Here is a 23,437-nt window from a genome sequence, read left to right on the forward strand (position 1 = left end):
CATTGCAATACAACATATGCATTATATGAGTAATATAACCCTGCCAAGTTTGAGCATACACCTCAGGGGGATAATAGGACTGGTCATCTGCCTCTGAATCCTCCTCTGAAGAGCTATCTGTAACCAGCAAGATATCTGCTTCAGCAGGTAGCATTGTCTGCTCTGAAGACCTTGTTTTCACTCCAAATTTCTCCATCACCAATTCAAATGGCTGATGCATAGGAAGAGCAGTTGAATATACAAACATTGTCGACAAAAGCAATGAGAAATACAAAAAAGGACGACATGATATAATTCACATATATGACGCTTGCCTAAAACAGCATGGCATTGCATAATTCACATACATAATGCCTTGCAACAAGATAACATTGCATAATTCACATATATAATGTCTTGCAACAAGATGGCATTGCATAATTCACATATATGGTAATTAGACACTAAACAGGTGGCATTCACACAAAGCATGTCTAAACTAAGAAAATGACATAGCAATGCAAGATACCATACGCACGATATGAGCAACATAACCCTGCCAAGTTAGGGCATGCACCTCGGGGGGGGGGGGGATATGACTGGTCATCTATCTCTGAATCCTCCTCTGAGGAGCTATCGGTAACCAGCAAGACATGCGCTTCGTCAGATAGCATTGTCTGCTCTGAAGACCTTGTTTCCACTCCAGATTTTTCCATGACCGTGCCAAATGGCTGATGCACAGGAAGAGTAATTGAATGTACTAAAATTGTTGAAAAATTTAACACATAATAAAAAAATGATGGCATGATATAATTCACATATAAGATGACTGGCTAACTAGGGTGGCATTGCAAAATTCACATATATGATGCCTGGCTAGACAAGATGGCATTGCATGATTCACATATATGATAAAGAAACTAAACAGATGGCATTGACACAAAGCATGTCTAAACTAAGCAGATGACATCTTTAATGTATACAATAAGCAATGCAAGGCACCATATGCATGATATTACCAACATCAGCATGCCAAGTTAGAGCGAAGACCTCATGGGGTAAATAGGAGTGGTCTTCTCCTTCTGAATCCCCCTCATAACAGTTATGTTCCTCTTGATTACGATCCGAAATGGGTGGAGGGGGGCTGCCTTTGCGCCCACCATGGAACGACGTCTGCATGAAATTTTATTGCCACGCAAGGCTCGTCTCTTTTGCTCTACATGATCAGCTCCATTGTGTACAATAACTGGCATGCATAGGAATAAAACACAGTGAGATTATGTAAGGAGTGCATGCACAAATCCAGAGTGATGGTAGCAAACTGTGGATAGACCCAAAACCAATGATAGCAGGCAGATAATAGCTTTAGTTAAAAAAATATAGATAATGGCTCCTTTGATGTTTGTTTGCACCCAACATGAAATTCATAGTAGACACCGGAGATTAACCAGATAGTAGACAGATAGTCCTGATTGCTGCCCCATGTACCCCAAAACCATTTAAAAACTCAAGTTTCAGCCTTAGTTTGGACCTGTCTCGGAGTCTAATACGTCAACACGACGATAATGTAGCATGTCATCATATTACGTGACGCATAACGTAAGCAGACACGGAAGAGTGCAACCTCTCTTGCGGACCCATGTAGTCCTCAAGGTCATCTCCTCAGTTGATGATGGTAATGCAGTTGCCGTGGCTGCCGGCAGCGGGGAAGAAGATCTGAGGCGGCGAAAGATAGTCGGGAGAGCGGATCCCTGCTGTGGTGAACCGTTCCGTCGTTGGAGCAGCTGAGCTGGGGTGGAACACAGCGCCACAGGAGCAGGACAAACCACACAAGGTTTTCTTTGACACATATCTGTAACAGAAGTAATTGAGTAAGGGCTTGTTTGAATTTGAGGATTCTAACAATGCAGTGATAGGAAATAGACAGGAATAGGATAGGAATGCACGTGCAAAACAGAGAATTTAAAAACACAGGATTTCTGCCAATCTGGGTGTTTGATTCACAACAATTGGAAGATCACAGGATGCAAAAAAGCATGGTGAGATTAAGTCAAACCACAAGAAAATGTACGGTTATAATGCTATTATGCTACTATCTCTTAGTCTTGTGCTTGATGAATAGGAATATGAAAAGGAGGAGAAGTGGAAATTAGAATTCCTACGGTTTTTCTTTCAAGGAGACACTAAAGGAACAAATCCTACAGTTTTCCTTTGCTCCATTCCTCTGCACCAAATTCATGAAAAGTAGTACCATAGGAAACTTTCCAATTCCGATGTTTTTCATTCACTTTTCCTTTCAAGCACTGGCGATTCTAGTAGGCAGGCTTGAGCAAGGAAAATCCTACACTAAAAAATGTTTTTGTGCTACCTCTATTACTTTGGACCTAGGCCACTGCCATACTAGCTCAACTCCCAGGCCCATCGACAAATGCACAGCTCAAACGCGCAGAGATAAATAATGATGGCGTTCAAGAGAGTCCATCATGGATAGCTAAGTTGCCTGGTACCTCACTGCTTGTCATATAGTAGGATAGAATAATCATATTTCCCGTTACTATGAGTGCTCAGTGGATAATATATATAACATGTAGAGTAAAAAAGAGATGCAACAAGTGTACAACCTCTTTGGCGAAGCCATGTCGATCTCAGCGTGATTGGGTTGGCCGGTGAGGATGCTCTGGCTGACTTGGCTGTCGGAGGAGGGGAAGAAGATCTTAGGCGTTTGGAGATGGAGCCCGAGGTACTGCTCCGTTGTGATGGAGGGTTTCATCGTTGGAGCAGCTCCGGTGAGTTGTACGACGTCGAGGCTGAAGCAGGACAAGAGAGACAACGAACAACGTTAACCTGAGTGGAATTCTAATAGCATCTCCAATAAATGATGTAAAATACATAAACACAAAGTGCTAGATGTAAAATACATCAGCCGCTCATCTCTGAACTTAACTGTCGAAACTGAATTTAACTGTCGAAACTGAACTTAACTGTCGAAACTGAACTTAACTGTCGAAACTGAATTTTGCTGTCGAAACTGAACGCACTAGCAAGGTGAGGCTACACGTCGGTCGACTGACTTTTTCATCTCTGGTCAGTCGATTTTGCAGCCGTTGGATACGAAATCAAGGGCCTGCGGTTCATCTTCAACCTCCACCCCCCTGAGCCGGCCAAACAGCAGCCCCCCGCCGCTCGCGGCCGGCGGTGCGCCGCCCCGCCCGCCCCAAAAACACTCCCCACCACCGGTCCCGCCGCCGCCCCGGCCATCCCTCTAGGCCCCCCCATGCCGAGCTTTTTCTCTGGTGATCCCCACGCCACCGCCCCGCCAACGCCCCGCCACCGCCAGTGACCACCGGCCCCATCCTGAACCCTAAGATAGATAGTGGGTTACCTCTCCAGCAAGTCCCCCTCCCCGCTGCGGCTGGTTCTTCCTTCACCCTGGCGGCATCGGAGTGAAGTGTAGCTAAATCGGAGCAACATCGCAAGCAAGAGCAAGAGCGAGAGCAGCAGCGCGAGCAAGAGCAATAGCAAGAGCAGACCAGGCAGGGGACCGAGAGCAAGAGCAGAGCAGCAGCGCGAGAGGGAGCTAAAGCAGCAGCAGGTCCTACTGATGTGGACGTCGCCGCCGAGGGAGTGACGTCGTGGAGGAGTGGCCGGCGACGCCGCCGTGGATGGAGCCGCGCCGTGTCGGCTCGGGACCGAGCGCCGGCAGCACCGTGAGATCGAATCAAGAAGAAAATGTGGCGATTAGTGTACAACCTCTTTGGTGGCGCCGATTAGGCCGCAGCTTCATCTGAGGAAACGGTGATGATGATGCTCTTCCGGTGGTGCAGGTGAAGACGGCGGTGTGGGAATGGAGGTGGCGCGAAAGACGAGGGGAACGTCGGGGCAGCTCCTTGGAGGTGGAGGACGGTGTGGCTGAACCGGCGGGACAATGAGATCAATGACGAATCCTCATCCGGTACGGTGGATGAGGGACGTCGAGGTGTTGCTGTGGATGAAGTCGTCGGGGAAGAGGCTCCGGCTGGGTGGCGGATGGAGCAGGGTGTGGGGTTTCGTCGCGGGTTTTCGCGGCCTCGGTGTACGAATGGGTGGGCGGATGGGATGGCAGTGGGGAACCATGGCTTAGAGACGCACTTGTCTGAAATGTGGGGTAAGTTACGAAAGTACCCCCACTGATTTGAGGCGGTTCTTTCGGTTCAGCGGTACCACGGGCATTTCGCGTGTCGGGATTTCACAGGAGGTGGGAGTTTTCGCGCGCGTTGTAATTTCGGAATAGCAAGGCGCAGGTTGAGATGGAGGGAGTTGTCGGAGCACAACGAGACAAAGATATATCTTAAATATTTCGGGCTAACAAGGCGCGGGTTGAAGAGGCGGGAGTTTCGCAGCATGATAGACAGAGACGCTAGCTTGAATTTTCAGCATAACAAGGCGCGGCTTGAAATTTCGGAAGAACAAGCTTAATGTGTACCCAAAAAAAGACAATTTGCACCTCAACATGCACAACACACACACAAACACCATTTAGACTAGAGTAAGGTACACGTCCATTGCACGCATGAGATTTGGCAACCAAATTATGAATAAATACCACATTATAGCATGCAAGATTTGAGTCATATATGCATGATGTAGATGTTCGTTTAATTCTTATAGTTCATTTCATTCAAAATCATCTAGTTTTTATAAGAAAGCTAATCTATTTTAAGATTCATGGAATTGTGCGTCGTGAGACATAAAGTAAAAACAAATAATGGCAAATCATGTAGAAAAACATTTGGGCAATTCTGATACGGAAGATTCTAGAACAAATAAGAAGTGCTTTTGTTTTGATGTTTGTGCATTATGCTTAAGTTCAACCATGGAGTCCTCTAGATTATACATGTGGTGAAATTTAGTGGAATCTAGATGATATCCAACGGCTAGTAGTGCTCAAATTTGCCATCTTTGGACCATCGGATTTGCCTCATCCAACGACCATCTTTCAAAGTTAAAGGTACCTGCACACAATATAAAAAATATATAAAATATAATATATATAGGGGTATAGATATAGATATGTGATGCAAAAGCCGCCCATCATCTCCAATTAGAATAGTGTGTCCATGCACGGATGCGACGTGGCCAAATGATGTCTGCCATCGGTATCTCAAATTCAAATCAGTCTGGCCTTGTTCAATGTGTATACATTACAACATGCTCGTTTCCAAACCACACCGCGCAGATCTCCGTTATATTCATGCATGCATGGGTTTCAAACATCAGGATCTCTTATTCAAATATTTGGATTCAACTTTACATTAATTGTGACCTCACCTATTCAGCTATTCTTTTACACCCACATAGTAGTCTTCTCTTTATAATTGTACCACTAACTTTCTCTCGTGCATGCATGCACACACACTACCAGTCGGCATTATCCATCGCACGCATGCAATCTTTTTCTTCAGGTCGGTCTCCCATGAAGGCACACACCAACACACATCCCCCTCTCCATCATATCAGGCATTCTTTCACACACACTACCAGTCGGCATTATCCATCGCACGCATGCAATCTTTTTCTTCAGGTCGGTCTCCCATGAAGGCACACACCAACACACATCCCCCTCTCCATCATATCAGGCATTCTTTCACACACACTACCAGTCGGCATTATCCATCGCACGCATGCAATCTTTTTCTTCAGGTCGGTCTCCCATGAAGGCACACACCAACACACATCCCCCTCTCCATCATATCAGGCATTCTTTCACACACACTACCAGTCGGCATTATCCATCGCACGCATGCAATCTTTTTCTTCAGGTCGGTCTCCCATGAAGGCACACACCAACACACATCCCCCTCTCCATCATATCAGGCATTCTTTCACACACACTACCAGTCGGCATTATCCATCGCACGCATGCAATCTTTTTCTTCAGGTCGGTCTCCCATGAAGGCACACACCAACACACATCCCCCTCTCCATCATATCAGGCATTCTTTCACACACACTACCAGTCGGCATTATCCATCGCACGCATGCAATCTTTTTCTTCAGGTCGGTCTCCCATGAAGGCACACACCAACACACATCCCCCTCTCCATCATATCAGGCATTCTTTCACACACACTACCAGTCGGCATTATCCATCGCACGCATGCAATCTTTTTCTTCAGGTCGGTCTCCCATGAAGGCACACACCAACACACATCCCCCTCTCCATCATATCAGGCATTCTTTCACACACACTACCAGTCGGCATTATCCATCGCACGCATGCAATCTTTTTCTTCAGGTCGGTCTCCCATGAAGGCACACACCAACACACATCCCCCTCTCCATCATATCAGGCATTCTTTCACACACACTACCAGTCGGCATTATCCATCGCACGCATGCAATCTTTTTCTTCAGGTCGGTCTCCCATGAAGGCACACACCAACACACATCCCCCTCTCCATCATATCAGGCATTCTTTCACACACACTACCAGTCGGCATTATCCATCGCACGCATGCAATCTTTTTCTTCAGGTCGGTCTCCCATGAAGGCACACACCAACACACATCCCCCTCTCCATCATATCAGGCATTCTTTCACACACACTACCAGTCGGCATTATCCATCGCACGCATGCAATCTTTTTCTTCAGGTCGGTCTCCCATGAAGGCACACACCAACACACATCCCCCTCTCCATCATATCAGGCATTCTTTCACACACACTACCAGTCGGCATTATCCATCGCACGCATGCAATCTTTTTCTTCAGGTCGGTCTCCCATGAAGGCACACACCAACACACATCCCCCTCTCCATCATATCAGGCATTCTTTCACACACACTACCAGTCGGCATTATCCATCGCACGCATGCAATCTTTTTCTTCAGGTCGGTCTCCCATGAAGGCACACACCAACACACATCCCCCTCTCCATCATATCAGGCATTCTTTCACACACACTACCAGTCGGCATTATCCATCGCACGCATGCAATCTTTTTCTTCAGGTCGGTCTCCCATGAAGGCACACACCAACACACATCCCCCTCTCCATCATATCAGGCATTCTTTCACACACACTACCAGTCGGCATTATCCATCGCACGCATGCAATCTTTTTCTTCAGGTCGGTCTCCCATGAAGGCACACACCAACACACATCCCCCTCTCCATCATATCAGGCATTCTTTCACACACACTACCAGTCGGCATTATCCATCGCACGCATGCAATCTTTTTCTTCAGGTCGGTCTCCCATGAAGGCACACACCAACACACATCCCCCTCTCCATCATATCAGGCATTCTTTATCTCTCATGCTGCATGTTCAACGATCGATGTTCCTCTATGTATGTGTGTATATAGCTAGGTCTTTCATAGTTTTCCACACAAACCGATCAATTGATATATCCAGTGAGGTCTCCCCTCTTTCCCACATCCACATCGATCAATCTATACCTCTCTATATAGGATTAACATATATAGCTAATACACCCACATTAATTATGTATCCAACGTCCCCCTCTCATCATCCATGCCTTCCGCTTCATCTCTCAAACGCGTGCACAATGGCGAAGACAGGGGGTAGTAAGGGCCCTGCCCCCTCCCCCCTAACATCACTATATATCAAGGCTAATATGAATGTGATCATTAGATAATTGATGCTAAAAATGGTTTAAGTTCATGAATTGACCCTCCTCGTAAAGGATTAGCAATGCTTGGCCCCCTAGCTCATTTATTTTTCATGGCTCCGCCACTGCCCGCATCAGCGCACATGTTCGCCCTCTCTCTCTAAATATCGATCTCGCACTTGTGCATTCCTTCATAGTCTCCCTCCACTCGGCCCCTCGCACCATCTTCTAGCCCCACACTGGATATTGCCACATGAACAATCTAGCAGACTCCATGGTTGAACTTAAGCATAATGCACAAACCTCAAAACAATAGTGGTTCTCTTTTGTTCTAGAATCTTTCTTATCATAACTGCCCAAACTTTTTTTCTAGTTGAATTCCCATTATTTGTTTTTACTTTTTGCTTTACAATGCACAATTCCATGAATCATAAAATATATTAAGGGCTTCTTTGATTCAAAGAATTCTCAAAGGAATTTTGGAGGATTCTAATCATTAGGAATTTTTCCTATCTTGGTTGTTTGATTCATAGGATTGTAAACCATAGGAACTTTTCCATATGATTCATTTGCACTAGATTTCATAGGAAACATCCCATCCACTCAAACCTCTTTGAAAGAATTCTGCGTTTTTCTATGCACAATCAAACACTCGTACAATCCTATAGGATTCAAGACGACATTCCACTATAATCCCATGTTTTTCCTATTCCCGCGTTCTTAGCTTTTTTATAAAAACTAGTTGATTTTGAATGAGATGAACTATAAGAATTAAACGAAGGGCTACATCAGGCATATATGACTCAGAGCTTACATGCTATAGTGTGGTATTTATTCATAATTTGGTTGCAAAATCTGATGTATCCAATGCACGTGTACCTTACTAGTACTTCGAGTATGTGCAAAACACGTAAATTAGAATACCAATGGCATGCTACACGGTGTCTCTCTTACAGTTCATGAAGCCACGTGGCACATGTGTAGGCCTTGTCATGACCTCCCTGCATGGATTGATCACAGTGACGTGATGCTGGTTCCAAAAGAATATACTCATCCTCCCTGAGCCATACTGGCGGTACATGCACGAAGCGAAGATGTGCACGCACGCCATGCACGCACTCATTCCTCGCACGCACACGCGGGTACACGGGCGGACGCAATTTTGTACCAAGATCCACCCCATGTGATAATTTGACACGTGTAAAGTCGTTCACTTCATTGATGGTCAATTAATACAGCGCATGCAAATTGAGTGGACGTGAGGACGGAAGAAAGACATTATTACCCCACTGCGCGCATGCGAGTAGTTAAATCGTGGGTTGCTAGTAGTACTTCCATTGGACTCCTTCGTATTTTGTGCCAATTTTTGATAGTAACACAATATTTACGCATTTGAGCAGTGTAGTACTTGAAATTTATGTTCCACTAAACTCATCGGGAGCCGTTTCGGGCCTCGAAACCAAAACCATCAATTAATCTTTACCTTGTTCCCATCACATTCGAAAGCCTGCTCACACCTACTAGTAGTACGTACCAAACCTAAACGTGTTCCCACTATGCAGGTATTAGTACTAGTGCTAGTACTTAGGTTATAAAAAGGGGAACTACCTAACCGAAAATCACTCTACCTTTCCTCCTCATAAGTGCTTCTTCTTCGTCCGTCGTTGCCATGGCCAGTGAGCAGAGGTCTAGGTCGAGAACTACTCGTAACAAGGGAGCGGCAACCAAGGCTGCGGAAAAAAAAGAGAGGGCTCACCACCATGCAGAGACCTCGAAAGATCTCTCACGAGCAGGCGATGGCTCCCAGGAGCGCCCTAGCCGCGGAGGTGAACATGCTGAGCCGGCGGAGCTGGAGTCGTTATCCCTCGACGGCATGCCCGATTAGCTCAATAAGCAGAAGGAGTTCATCCAAGGCTTGATGGAGTTACTGAAGGAGAGCCTCGACGACATGTCCGCTGAGCTCAATCAGCAGGGGGAGTTGACCGCCGGCTTGGTGATGCTGCTGAAGAAGAGCATTGCCTCGGAGAAGAAGGCGACCGGCGAAATCCTGCGACTTTGGGAGGACAATGCGAAGCTCTGCCACGAGATTGACCTGTTGAAGGAGAAGAACGCCGGCTGGAAGAAGCTGCATGAGAATAGTAGTTCCTCGATGAAGATGCTGCAGGCCCTCACCATGGAACAGAAGGAAGAGTTAGCGAAGCTCCGCATCGAGCACCCGGCTGCTGTCAAGGTACGTAATATGGCCGTGGAACAGATGATGAAGGCTCGCGTCGAGAAATGCTGCGTCATGGACACAATGATGAAGATGGCGGAGGAGACGCGCAAGGAGATGGAGGTCGTGGAGGCGATGAAGAAGCAGTTACGACTCCATGGCGAATTAGATCATTTGGGGTGATAATCTTCCTTCTTCTTTTGCTCCTGTGTTTCATCTTTTGCTTCGGGTGTTTCGCCGCGCGTGTCACTTTCTCTGCGAGGCATGAATAGAACAATGTTTTTTTGAGGGAATGAATAGAACAATGCTAACAATGAGATGACTAGAAAATTAGATCATTTTTATCGCCATATGGCACTGGGCTGCCGTGTTTCGTGCTCCTCCGTCGCAGTACACCTCCAGTGGAAAACTTGAGTATACCACACGGTTCTTTGCTCCTCCTCGATCAGGTCGTCGGCGCATTTATACGAGCAGTCAAATCACAAGGCCCCGCCTTCCAGCAGCAATGAGCCATCAAATCACAAAGGCCCTCGCCTCTCGTGAAACCAACCAAGCTAGACTGTCCCGCCCTCTAGCCTTTTAAAATGTATACTTTTGTACAACAGTAGTATCGATAGATTGCGCCATGGAGCAAAACTTGAAATTAAAAAAAAGGTGGTACATATAGAGAGCGCTCGTCGCCAAATTATGCATATAGTACTATTAAAAAGGCTAGTCACAATAATGGTGTCCAGCACAACCCACCCCTCAAATAAAACTAAGAGGGTACTTGGATACGTTTTAGTCCCATGACTAAAAGTAGTGGGACTAAAACATGCTAGCCTCACCCATGCTTGGATCCAAATACTAAAAAGGCTAAAATCAAGTTGATGAGCATTTATTATCCTCCAAACCCTCCAATCCAGAACTCGCCTATGTTAAAGGAGAGGAGTTAAATGAGTAGATAGAGGACTAATCCACATTTTAGTAGGGGTACCCCTGACTAAAAATTTTTAGTCTCAAGACTAGTTTTAGCCCCTCTTTAGTCAGGGGTGCTTGGAACTTTAGCCTATTAAAGAGACTACTTTTAGTCAGACTAAAATAAGTCCCTTGGACCCAAGCACCCTCTAAGAATCCTGGAATTCTTTGACAAAACTAAGCACCCTGAAATTCTTTGACAACCAAACTGCTGGCTATATGATGTTGGCCATATATATTGTACGTATATAATATGAAGAAACAAGTGGTAGTACTATACCAACTAAAAGATGAAATGTAAGAAATAATAGTATGTACGTACTGAAGAGTTAAAGTAACGAGAAGAAACATAACATAGTTCTGCTAGGGGCTCAGCATAACACACCCCTCAAATTGAATTAAGCACACCTGAAATTAAACTTTGCAACTATTCCGGTAGACACTGCATTAGAACCACCATGAGAAACGACACTGCCACCTTACTCGGAGTCCTCGTCCACGTCCTCGACTTCGTCCTTGTCCCTGTTCCTCTTGGCCGATACTTGTTTGCTTGAACCGCACACTTGGCAGTTGCTCTTCATCCAACCCTTGTAGATATTGAAGCAAAGGTAGCCATCCATTGCAGCGTAGTGGATGTGGTCTATATCTAGTAAATTCCGCTGCCATGCATGACGATGAAACGTGTAATGAGGTTTCTCCAGTTTACCGTACGAAGGATGAACCATGGCTCCTGCCAGGGTCAGCATTGAAGGCTGAAGAGAGGACACCATCCGATTCTTCTAGAGGTCGAAGGTGTTGCCTACAACGAGGCCTATCCGATGCAGGACTTCTTTGTCATTACCAAAGTCTACAGTAACGAATTTGACTAGGTTGCTCTCGAGGAAGTCCTTAAAGTCCTGGCACTCAACGTCGGCATGGCATATGTGGTAGACCAAGAATAAGTCATGCACGCAAACCTGGATCACGGCAGGCTTCTTCCTCTCTTCGTCCTTTAGATCCTTCTCTCGTCCCAGGACTGTGGTGTACTCAACATCTGGCCCAGCGACCCACTCATCATTTGAGTCTTCGAACATGCGTCTGAAGCGAGAAAGGCATCCTTTCACCGTCGTGGAAGAACGGGTGTAGATGACGTTGAACTCATCGCCGGTGATGGTTCTAACCATGTACTCACCGCCGATCGTGGAGATTTGGGACGCCATGGATTTGGGAGGAGGGTTAGGATTTGTGGAACTGCCGTAATGTGAATAGACGGGACGACTAGGAGCGAACCGTTGTAGTATTGAAGGACGTGTGGGGACGAGTAGGAGCGAACTACCAGCGTGCGAACGACAGGGTAGTGGTTTTCCATTCTCCCATGATACGGGCTTCTGAGAGCCCTTGGATCTGAGATCGTACGGTTGCATGGCGTGATTCTAGACCTATGGGTGAATATCCTGTCCTGGAGGGTTATTCTGCAAATTTTTAGGAACTTAGCATGCGACCGTTTGATCTCAGATCCAAGGGCTACCAGCAGCCTGTATCATGGTCGCGCCTACCATGACCATCGCGTCGCTCGCGCGGTCGCGCCCTTGGAGATTTAACACGGTGCATTAGGCTATCTGATGTTGGCATGTCATACATAGTCATCACTTAGTCACTCATACTACAACAAGGTTGGCTATAAGTGTATTTTTTTACTCCTCTCTATCTCTTTCTTCGTACTCAAGGAAGAAACGGTGCTAAGCGCATGTATTTATTGCATTTGCCAAGGAGTGACCTCTTCCAATGAAATGGTGTTGCTAAGTTTGCTTCATTTAATTAGCTATAGACTCAAAATTGTCTTTTCACCTAGGTACATGTGCTTAGCACCGTTTCTTCCTTAGGTCACCAAACTAGTCTCTCTCTTCTTGATTAACTTGCCACATCAGACTTTATGCTTATGTGGCAAGCTTAAGCACCTGTAGGAGCAAGTAAAAGTAAGTACAATAGTGCGCTTTACATGGCATTTTTGCATATGTGGAGGAAAGAGAGGCAAGGAAAAAGTGGAGAAGTGGGCTCTCATGCAAGAGCCAGCCTCTACTACATGGTGGAGCATTGGGAGAGGCACCTGTATGGAGGTGGTCAGTTATCTGGGAGACTCACGCCGGTCATTGCACTGCAGTTAAAATGATAATGACAAGTCAAATCACGGGGCCCCACATGTCCAGCAGTAACTCGCTGTCAAATCACACAGCCCTACATTTGCAGCAGCCTACTCCCTCGTCTTCTCGCATCTTTGTCGAACCGACTAGGTGTAACTGCCGCGCCGCCTACCGCGCAGGAAAAGCCCCACCCTCGACTTTTAAATAGTATACACTATACTAATTTTGTATCCATGGATTGCGCTCGCGCCATGGAGCAAAGCGTCTAGAAAACGGAGGAGAGACGGTGGTCTTGCAATAGATAAGAGGGAGAGGCGAGACAGTGGTTTTGGAATGGAGATGATGGAGAGGAGAGGAGGTGCTTTTGCAATGGAGAAGAGGGAGAGGAGCGTGCGGCAGTGATTTAGGATTGGACGAGAGGGCCGGCGCGCTCTGACTAGATTAAAATCAAAATCAATTTACCCTTCAATTAAGAAAGTGACCCCACATTAACTAGTCTCCCTTTAATTCTGGGTCATAATTGACCATGATTTTCGCACATAAAATATATGTTATACGTTGTATACAAGGCCACTATCAAAATTACAATTTGCAACTACACAAGGCCACTAACATTAATCGAGGCAAAATTGATGGTGTTTGCCTCGTACTAGCACCCGAGGACATTAATATCCCTTGTGTGCATGCAGGAGTGAGAAGGTTAGCTTGCATTACCAACATTAATCAACCAATGAGGAGTAAGAGGGTTGGCTTGTTGTGCTTGGGAGAGAAAAACCACATTAATTAACACGACAATCAAGGTGACAAGCTAGCTTGCAACATTGACTTAAACATAGCATTGCTTTTTACCTTGGTACCTGTAATATGAGTTTGTGGCCTTGTATACAAAAATGGAGGGAGTATAATTTGAAAGTACATTCAGATACGAACCAAACGATACAATTTTTGGTGACATGCATTCACATTTTGCTTGTCAAATACAATATGTGGTCAAACTTTGACCCAAAATACGCGAAACAACAAAAAAAATACTTCCAAGACCAGCGCCGCTCTTCCGCTCTTCTCCTCTTAAACCACCGCCGCTCCTCTCCCGTTCCAATCTAAATGCAGCGCCGCTCGTCTCCTCTTCCATTTCAAAACCACCTCCCCTCCTCTCCTATTCCAGTCCAAAACCAGCGTCGCTCCTCTCCCGTTCTAATCCAAAACCAGCGCTGCTCCTCTCCTATTCCATTCAAAAACCACCGCCGGCAAGTGAAGGTGCTGTGGAGAAGTAGATCGATGGAGGAGTACAACCGATACGTGAGGATTGCAGACGGCGACCCTGTGAAGCTAGCAAGGATGTTGGAGATATAGTCTTGGTTTGACAACAAGGACCAACTAGCGGTGACGGCGACATCCATGGCCAAATATCTGCAACAGAGCGAAAAGGCGGCGATACTCCTGGAGGGAGTCGCGCCGGAGTACATAGAGCTGCTCCTCTGGGCCATGGAGCAAACAAATTCACCGAATCCGATCGTGAGGGAGCGGTGGTGGGAGTATTGATCCCAGATGGAGCATCCACCAGAGATTGAAGGATCGAGCATCTACAGGGTGCCGTTTGTGAGGGTGTCCTGCCAGAGCGAACCAGTGGAGCCTTCGTCGACCGAACCCAACTGCAAGAGGAGAAAACTAGTTGGCCCGACAACACTTTCCCGCCATCGTCTCCCTCGCCGTTCACATCGTCTCATGGGGCGGCTGTCTGCCGCCGAGGAATAGGAGGGGGCTGCCCCCCCCCCCAGCCCAATAGTCGGGCAGGTTGTGAATATTCAGGAGGAGCTTAGGGTTGTCAGTATTTGCAGGTTGTGAATTGTGTTTTGTATTGTGTATTTTGAGAGTACTTTCAGATATGAATGTCTTTTGAATTTCAGATTTGCAGTATTGAGCATATGAAGTATTTTATGAATTCTAGATATCTATTTTTAGCACTTAAAAATGTAGTTTCATAGGAGTATAAAAGTACACACAATGTGATTCTTAGAGAAGAAACTGCAAGTTTCAGTTTTAGATAAGAAACTGCAAGTTCAGTTTCAGATAAGAAACTGCAACTTTCAGAGGCAGAGCATTTATATTAACACGGCCTTTTCAAACAGGGTTAACATCATGTTGGAAGTTTTATTCATGGTTGAAAATGGAACTATCAGCCAGTTAACATCATGCTGATCAACATTCATGCATAGCACATCTTCATATGATGCACAGTCAAAATGCCCACACAATGTCGAGTGTGCGGAACACAGAGAAAACGCGGGATGAAGTTTTGGCAAGTGTTGGACGTGGTTTTGGGCTGCCCCGTCTAGGCTTTCATTTTTAACATGCGCAGCCCACGTCCTCGGATGGGAGGTCCATAGGCCTGTTTGTATTTTCTTAGGGCCGTCATGTATCGACCGGCCTATGGACCTCCCATCCGAGGTTTTATTTTTGGCAGCCCAATTTATGTATTTTTTTGAAGAAAACGCAGAGGTCTGTTCTATTTTTCTATATAAGAATTGTAACATCCCAAATTTTCAATTTGGAATGTTATACATTAGATCATCTATGCATATCATATTTTATTTTGCATTTTGGTTGACCTAGAAATCCTAAGCAACTCAAGGACCCACAGAGAGAGTTGGGGGTTTCGTTATTTTCATATTTGAGTTTTCTCAAATTTTGAGAATAGGATCATTTGATTTTATTTATTTTATCATCAATTATTTCTATTACAAAAATATGAGAGAGGAAACAAAATGACTTTCCCAAAATAAAGAAATATTGAGGATCAAATAATAAAATCAAATAAGATTTTATTTCGGAGTTTTTCGGTGTTTTATTTGAATTTTGGAAAAATGTGCATTTTTCAAAATTAAATTTAGGTCCCAAATAAATGTTCACCTTGTGCGGCTTGATTTTAGAAGCCCGTGAAAATTTATTTTGGAATTTTTGGAGTCCGTTTAGTATTTCTTTTTATTTTTCTTCTGCGCGTTAATAAATAAACGAACCGACTTACGGGCCGTGTCCGGCTAGGACTCCGGCCCGAGGTGGCTTTATAAGCCGGCCCAGCCCCGGGGGAACCCTAGCCCCGAGCCGCCCCAGCCGCCGACCCCGCCGCCGCCGCCTGCCCCGAGTGCCCCAGCCGCCCGACCCCGCCGCCGCCGCCTGCCCCGAGCCACCCCAGCCGCCGACCCCGCCGCCGTCGCCTGCCCCGAGCCGCCCCAGCCGCCCGACCCCGCCGCTGCCGCCTGCGTGCAGCCGCCGTCTCTCCCGCGCAGCTCGCCGCCCGCCGCCGCCGCCCACGTGCTGCCCCGCCGGAGCCGTCGCCCCGCCCGCATGCTCGCCGAGGTTCGCCGCCGCCTCAAAATCCGTGCCCGTTTTTTTTAGAAAATCGATCGGTTTTCCATCGGTTTTTTGTCGGTTTTTTTTAGATTTAGTTTTTTAAATAGATCGGTTTTTCCGGTTTATTTAAATAGCGAGCGTTCATCTGTTCGTTCGTTCTAGCGAACGTTCGTCGTTTTTCTTTTTCTCGGATTAAATCCGCGATTTTTCTGATCGCGATTCCTGATCCGATTTTCGTTTTAGTATATCTTTTCGCTCGTTTATCGGAATCAGGAGATTCAAGCGCCTGGAGTTTCGTCTCGAAACCCTCTATCCGTTTAACCAACTTAAACAAGATTTTGCTACTATAAAATTTTCCCTAGATCCAGATTAGTAGAACGAAGTTGTTTTCTTTCGCCGTTTGACTTTCGTTGCTTCGTTCGATTTGATTCTTTTTGCCAACCGGAGTTCTTAAGTTGAACCTTCTGGTTAGATCTCTTATTTGAGTTTTACTCGTGCATTAGATGAGTACTTATTGTATGCTTGTTTGTTTGTCTGCGATAGAATACCCGGAGTGCGCCGCTTGTTACTTCGAATCGCTAGGTTTCCCGGATCATCAGCAAGGCAAGTAACACTTTGATCATACCTTTCCTACTACCCAGTTTTATTGCATTAGATCAATCCTCACACATTGCATGATTAGGATCTAATTAAATTGTGGGATGGGAAGTAGTTGAGGTAGTACCTATTACCTGTTTATTATCAAACCTTTGGGAGTAACTTCTACGTTTGCTTATTATGCCATGCTATGCTAGTAGACATGGATTGGGTGAGTGATATCCATGACAGATGTGAGTTTGGTTAATTAATGGTTTATATAGGGTGGCAACTTAAACACACATCTGGGTGGATTGAGGCACCTGGGTATTCCAGGACTTGCCTGTTTTCTTTTGGACCGCCACCCAGGCTCAAAGGGATCATGAGATTATTCATGCTAGAAACTTCCCTGTGCAGCCACAAGCTATTATGGGCTCTAGCATAGTTGACTAAGTCGTGCGAACTCTTACAGTGGTAGACTAGCAGATGTAGGGGATGTAGGTGGTACGGTCTACCCGATCGTAAGGTGCTAGCGCTTCTGAAAGACTATGTCTCGGTCATCCGTCTTCTCAAACACCTTGTAGTGCGAGAAACCAAACGGAGGCGATCGAGTCTTGTGGGGAAAAGTGCGCAAACCTCTGCAGAGTGTAATAAACTAATCATGATTAGCCGTGTCCCCAGTTATGGACATCTTGAGTATCTAGTACCTGGATTTTCATGTGAATCTCAACATGTCACTCTAAATTAATTTTGTTGGGTTTTGTTTAATGATGATGCTTAATTGGGATTGAGAATGCTGTCAACCATTCTCAAGTTTAACAACTACCATGATAGATAAATAAATTTTATTCCTTTCAAGTAGGGAAAAATTGGCTTTACGCAAAACTATAACCATAGAGCTTTCCACCAGCCAAATATGCATATAGTATAGCTGTTTCATTCCATTACCCTCTATGTGTTACATTGCCAGCATATTCCATGTGCTGACCCGTTTCGGGCTGCAACGTTAATGTTGCAGACTTTTCAGACAACGATTAAGGAGTTTTTAGGTCGTGGTTCTATACTCAGTGATGCCGTTGGAGTTGATGGACTCACTTATCTTCCAAGCCTTCCGCTGTTATCGTATTTAGAAGGCCTTAAGCCATATTTATTGTAATAAGTTCTCTTTTGAGACACTCGATGTAATAAGTGTGTGATTGCTACTCTGTTATAAATCCTCTGAGTACTGTGTGGTGTCAGCATTACTGATCCAGGGATGACACCGGAGCACAGAGATCAGACTGTTTGAGGTCTGGTCGCTACAGAGATGGTATCAGAGCACACGCTGACTGTAGGACACGACCGCTAAGCTAAAAGACCTAGATCACTTTTCACTCTCTTCTCTTCTCTTCTGACTTCTCATCTTTTCTACTCTTTAGGATGGCGGATGCAAGGAACAAGTTCACGCAACCGGATGAAGATACACCCTTTGGACGTCACTTGAAGGAAGTCACTAGATACCTGAATATAGGAGTACCAAGCTTCACCGGAACCTACAACGCCACTTTACCTGAAGAAGAGCGCTGGATGATTCAAGTTCAAGTTCCAGGAAGGACGTTCACGCCAGTCACTGAGCCCATAGAGTTTTCTTTTGATGCACCAACTTGGAGTCTAGGAAAGAGCATGTAAGCTCACATCGCCATGGGACGCATTGGAGAAGTCTACCGCAAGGATCTCAAGGATACTATCTAGCAGATTTGTGGGCGCCGAGATGAGCACTGGGAGATGATCAGCACCAGGAAGGATAGCTCAATCGCAACTTTTATCCAGGAGTTAAACCAGCACATTCGACGACAGGAGAACCAGATGTGTGCCGACATGATAGATTTGAAGAAGGCTAAGACTTGAATCAAGGAACTGGAGGAAGAACTCAAGGCTACATGTGAAGATTATGAAGAGGAAAGTGAAGTATTGGTGGAGAAGAATGATGACCTGATCAAGAAGATTGGAATATTTATGGGAGGCCCTACACCTATGGAGGAAGACGAAGAACCCAAGGAGATTAGCCCGGAAGACTACATCATCATCGACGACACCGACTCGGATCCAGATAATAGCGATGATGACTATGTTGATGAAGCCGGAGCTGATATCATGGAGTCTACAACCGAAGAATATTTCTAGTAAACCACGTCATCAGTAGTAGTGGTCCACCATGTAAATATAGTAGTCCGAGCACTTTTGCGATAGATAGATCGATTGTATGCCCTTGTTTGATTGAATGAAGTGAATTGTTTGTTTTTGCCTCATGTGCATATGGGTAGTGTTTTCTCTTTAGACCCCCTCTATTCTTACATCTCATCTTTTCTAAACCCCTCAGATGCCTCCGAGACGTGACCCCGGATTTTCCTTTCCACCGGAGCTCACCCAGTTGATCCAGCAGCAGAACGCATTGATGTAGTTGCTAGTCCAGAATCAGAATCAGGGGAACAACAACAACAACCCACCACCACCACCACCACCTGTTGACCACTTAGCCCGTTTTCTTAGGCTGAATCTGCCGGTGTTTTCCAGTAGCACCGAGCCGATAGTAGCAGATGATTGGCTCCGCAAGACAGCTAGGGAGTTGACCATAGCAGGATGCACAGATGCGGAGAAGGTGAAGTTTGCCGCACATCAGCTTGAAGGACCTGCAGCATCATGGTGGGAGAATTTCACAGCCACTTTCCCTGTCGACATTGTCACATGGGACCAGTTTCAACAGGCTTTTCGTACTGCCCATGTTTCAGCAGGAGCTATGGCCATGAAGAAGCGTGAGTTTCGCAACTTGCGCCAAGGAGGATGGACAGTTCGCCAGTATGTGGAGGACTTTAGTAAGTTAGCACGTTATGCACCAGATGACGTCGCTAGGGATGCAGCTAAGCAGGAGAAGTTTCTGGAAGGACTGAATGATGAGTTGAGCATGCAGTTGATGGTAGGCACCTTCAACAACTACCAGGAGTTGGTAGATCGTGCTCTTATGATTGAAGGGAAGCAGCAGCAAATTGAGAATCGCAAGAGGAAGTATGGACAAGGAAAGTACACTTTAGGAGCTCAGCAGAAGCCACGTTTTACCCCTAGACCGGGAGGACATTTTCAGCATACCCATGGAGGAGGTAGCTCGCACAATCACAATGGCACCAAGAATGGTAATGGCAATGGAGGAAGCAACGGCCAGAATCGCACCAACCCATCAACCCCAGCCAAGAAGGACCTGAGCCAAGTCACTTGCTTTAAGTGTCAGAAGACCGGACACTATGCCAATGAATGTCCTGAAGGCAAAAATGGCAATGGAAGTTCTGGGAAGAAGCCGAACCCTTTCAACAGGGGACAGGTGAACCACGTTAGCGTGGAGGAGGTTGAAGCTCAGCCTGATGCAGTAATAGGTAAGTTTTTGGTTAAGTCATTTACTGCACTCGTTCTTTTTGACACTGGTGCATCGCATTCATACATCTCATGGGGATTTGTGGATAAGTATAACCTATCAACCCAAGCCCTTAGGTCACCCATGTTAGTAACCTCTCCTGGAGCAGAATATATGGCTAGTCTATGGTGTGATCGGTTACCATTAAGGATTGGTAACTATGTTTTTCCCTCAGACCTAATAGTATTGGAATCCCAAGGATTGGATGTGATATTAGGCATGGATTGGTTATCAAAGTATGAAGGGAATATTGAATGTGCTAGTAAGTCAATTTTGCTTACCACCCCAGAAGGGAGAAGGATCAAGTATGTATCCCGGCATGTGCCAAAGAGGACTCAAGTAAATTGCCTAACAGGAGTTGTGCAGGAGGAAGTACCAGTGCTAAGGGATTTCCCTGAAGTATTTCCATAGGAGTTGCCAGGCATGCCACCGGATAGAGATATTGAGTTTTTGATTGAGCTATTGCCAGGCACAGGGCCAATATCAAAGAGACCATATAGGATGCCAGCAACGGATTTGGTGGAAATTAAGAAGCAGATTAAGGAGTTACTGGATAAGGGATATATTCGTCCAAGTTCTTCACCTTGGGGATCGCCAGTACTTCTAGTGGAGAAGAAGGATGGATCGTTAAGGATGGTTGTTGATTATCGAGGATTGAATGAAGTAACGATCAAGAACAAGTACCCACTACCGATGATCAATGATATGTTCGATCGATTGCAAGGAGCTAAGGTATTTTCCAAGATCGATTTGCGATCAGGATACCACCAGTTGAAGATTCGAGAACAGGATATTCCGAAGACAGCTTTTACCACCAGGTATGGGCTGTACGAGTATACCGTTATGTCATTTGGTCTGACTAACGCACCTGCCTATTTTATGAACATGATGAACAAAGTGTTTATGGAGTTTCTAGATAATTTCGTCGTGGTGTTCATTGATGATATCCTGGTTTACTCAAAGAATGAAGAGGAACATAAGGAACATTTGCGTTTGGTACTTGGAAAGCTTAGAGAACATCAACTATATGCCAAGTTCAGCAAAAGTGAGTTTTGGTTGAAGGAAGTAGGATTCCTCGGACACGTTATATCTGGAGAAGGTATAGCAGTTGATCCCACTAAAGTTGATACTGTGACCAAGTGGGAAGCACCAACTACCATTGGGGAGATCCGGTGTTTTCTTGGACTTGCAGGGTACTATCGGAGATTTATTGAGAATTTCTCAAAGATTGCGAAGCCTATGACTGAGTTGTTAAAGAAAGATACCAAGTTCATATGGACGAAGGAATGTGAGGCTAGTTTCCAAGAGTTGAAGAAACGTTTGGTTACCTCACCAGTGTTGATTTTGCCAGACCAGACCAAAGATTATGAGGTGTATTGCGACGCTTCACGTCGAGGACTTGGAGCAGTGCTTATGCAGGAAGGGAGAGTTGTTTCATATGCCTCAAGACAACTGAAGCCTCATGAGTTGAATTATGCCACGCATGATTTGGAGTTAGCAGCCGTAGTGCATGCTTTGAAAACATGGAGGCATTTCCTCATTGGAAACCATTGTGAGGTGTATACGGATCATAAGAGTTTGAAGTACATTTTCACACAGAAGGAGCTGAATCTCAGGCAAAGGAGATGGTTGGAGCTCATCAAGGATTATGATATGAAATTTCATTACCATCCCGGAAAGGCTAATGTAGTAGCTGACGCCTTAAGCCATAAGAGCCATGTCAATACATTAATGACGGGAGAAATACCCAAGGAGTTTTGTGATAAGATAGATTGTAACGAGCAACAAGTAACAAAAGTAAATAAAGTGCAGCAAGGTGGCCCAAACCTTTTGTAGCAAAGGACAAGCCGGAACAAACTCTTATAATAGGAAAAGCGCTCCCGAGGACACATGGGAATATAGTCAAGCTAGTTTTCATCACGTTCATATGATTCGCGTGCGATACTTTATAATTTGATATGTGGGTGGACCGGTGCTTGGGTGCTGTTCTTACTTGAACAGGCATCCCACTTATGATTAACCTCTATTGCAAGCATCCGCAACTACAACAAAAGTATTAAGGTAAACCTAACCATAGCATGAAACATATGGATCCAAATCAGCCCCTTATGAAGCAACGCATAAACTAGGGTTTAAGCTTCTGTCACTCTAGCAACCCATCATCTACTTATTACTTCCCAATGCCTTCCTCTAGGCCCAAATAATGGTGAAGTGTTATGTAGTCGACGTTTACATAACACCACTAGAGGCTAGACAACATACATCTTATCAAAATATCAAACGAATACCAAATTCACATGACTACTCATAGCAAGACTTCTCCCTTGTCCTCAGGAACGAACGTAATTACTCACAAAGCATATTCATGTTCATAATCAGAGGGGTAATAATATGCATATAGGATCTGAACATATGATCTTCCACCAAATAAACCAACTAGCATCAACTACAAGGAGTAATCAACACTACTAGCAACCTACTAGCACCAATCCCGGACTTTGAGACAAGAATTGGATACAAGAGATGAACTAGGGTTTGGAGATGAGATGGTGCTGGTGAAGATGTTGATGGAGATTTCCCTCTCCCGATGAGAGGAGCGTTGGTGATGATGATGGTGATGATTTCCCCCTCCCGGAGGGAAGCATCCCTGGCAGAACAACTCTGCCGGAGCTCTAGATTGGATCCGCCAAGGTTCTGCCTCGTGGCGGCGGAGTCTCGTCCCAAAAAGTTCCTTCCTATTTTTTCTCATCAAAAGACCTCATATAGGAGAAGATGGGTGTCGGAGAGCCACCAGGGGGCCCACGAGATTGGGGGGCGCGCCTTAGGGGGGGAGCCCCCCCACCCTCGTGAGCAGGGTGTGGGCCCCCTGGCCTTCATCTTTGGCGTGGATTTTTCTTTATTTCTTTTAAGACGTTCCGTGGAGTTTCAGGACTTTTGGAGTTGCACGGAATAGGTCTGTAATATTTTCTCCTTTTCCAGACCAGAATTCCAGTTGCCGGCAATCTCCCTCCTTATGTAAACCTTGTAAAATAAGAGAGAATAGCCATAAGTATTGTGACATAAAGTGAAATAACAGTCCATAATGCGATAAATATCGATATAAAAGCATGATGCAAAATGGACGTATCAACTCCCCCAAGCTTAGACCTCGCTTGTCCTCAAGCGAAAAGCCGATAACAATAAATATG

Source organism: Triticum urartu, chromosome 7 (genome assembly GCF_003073215.2).
Source record: "Triticum urartu cultivar G1812 chromosome 7, Tu2.1, whole genome shotgun sequence".
Classification (NCBI taxonomy): Eukaryota; Viridiplantae; Streptophyta; class Magnoliopsida; order Poales; family Poaceae; genus Triticum; species Triticum urartu.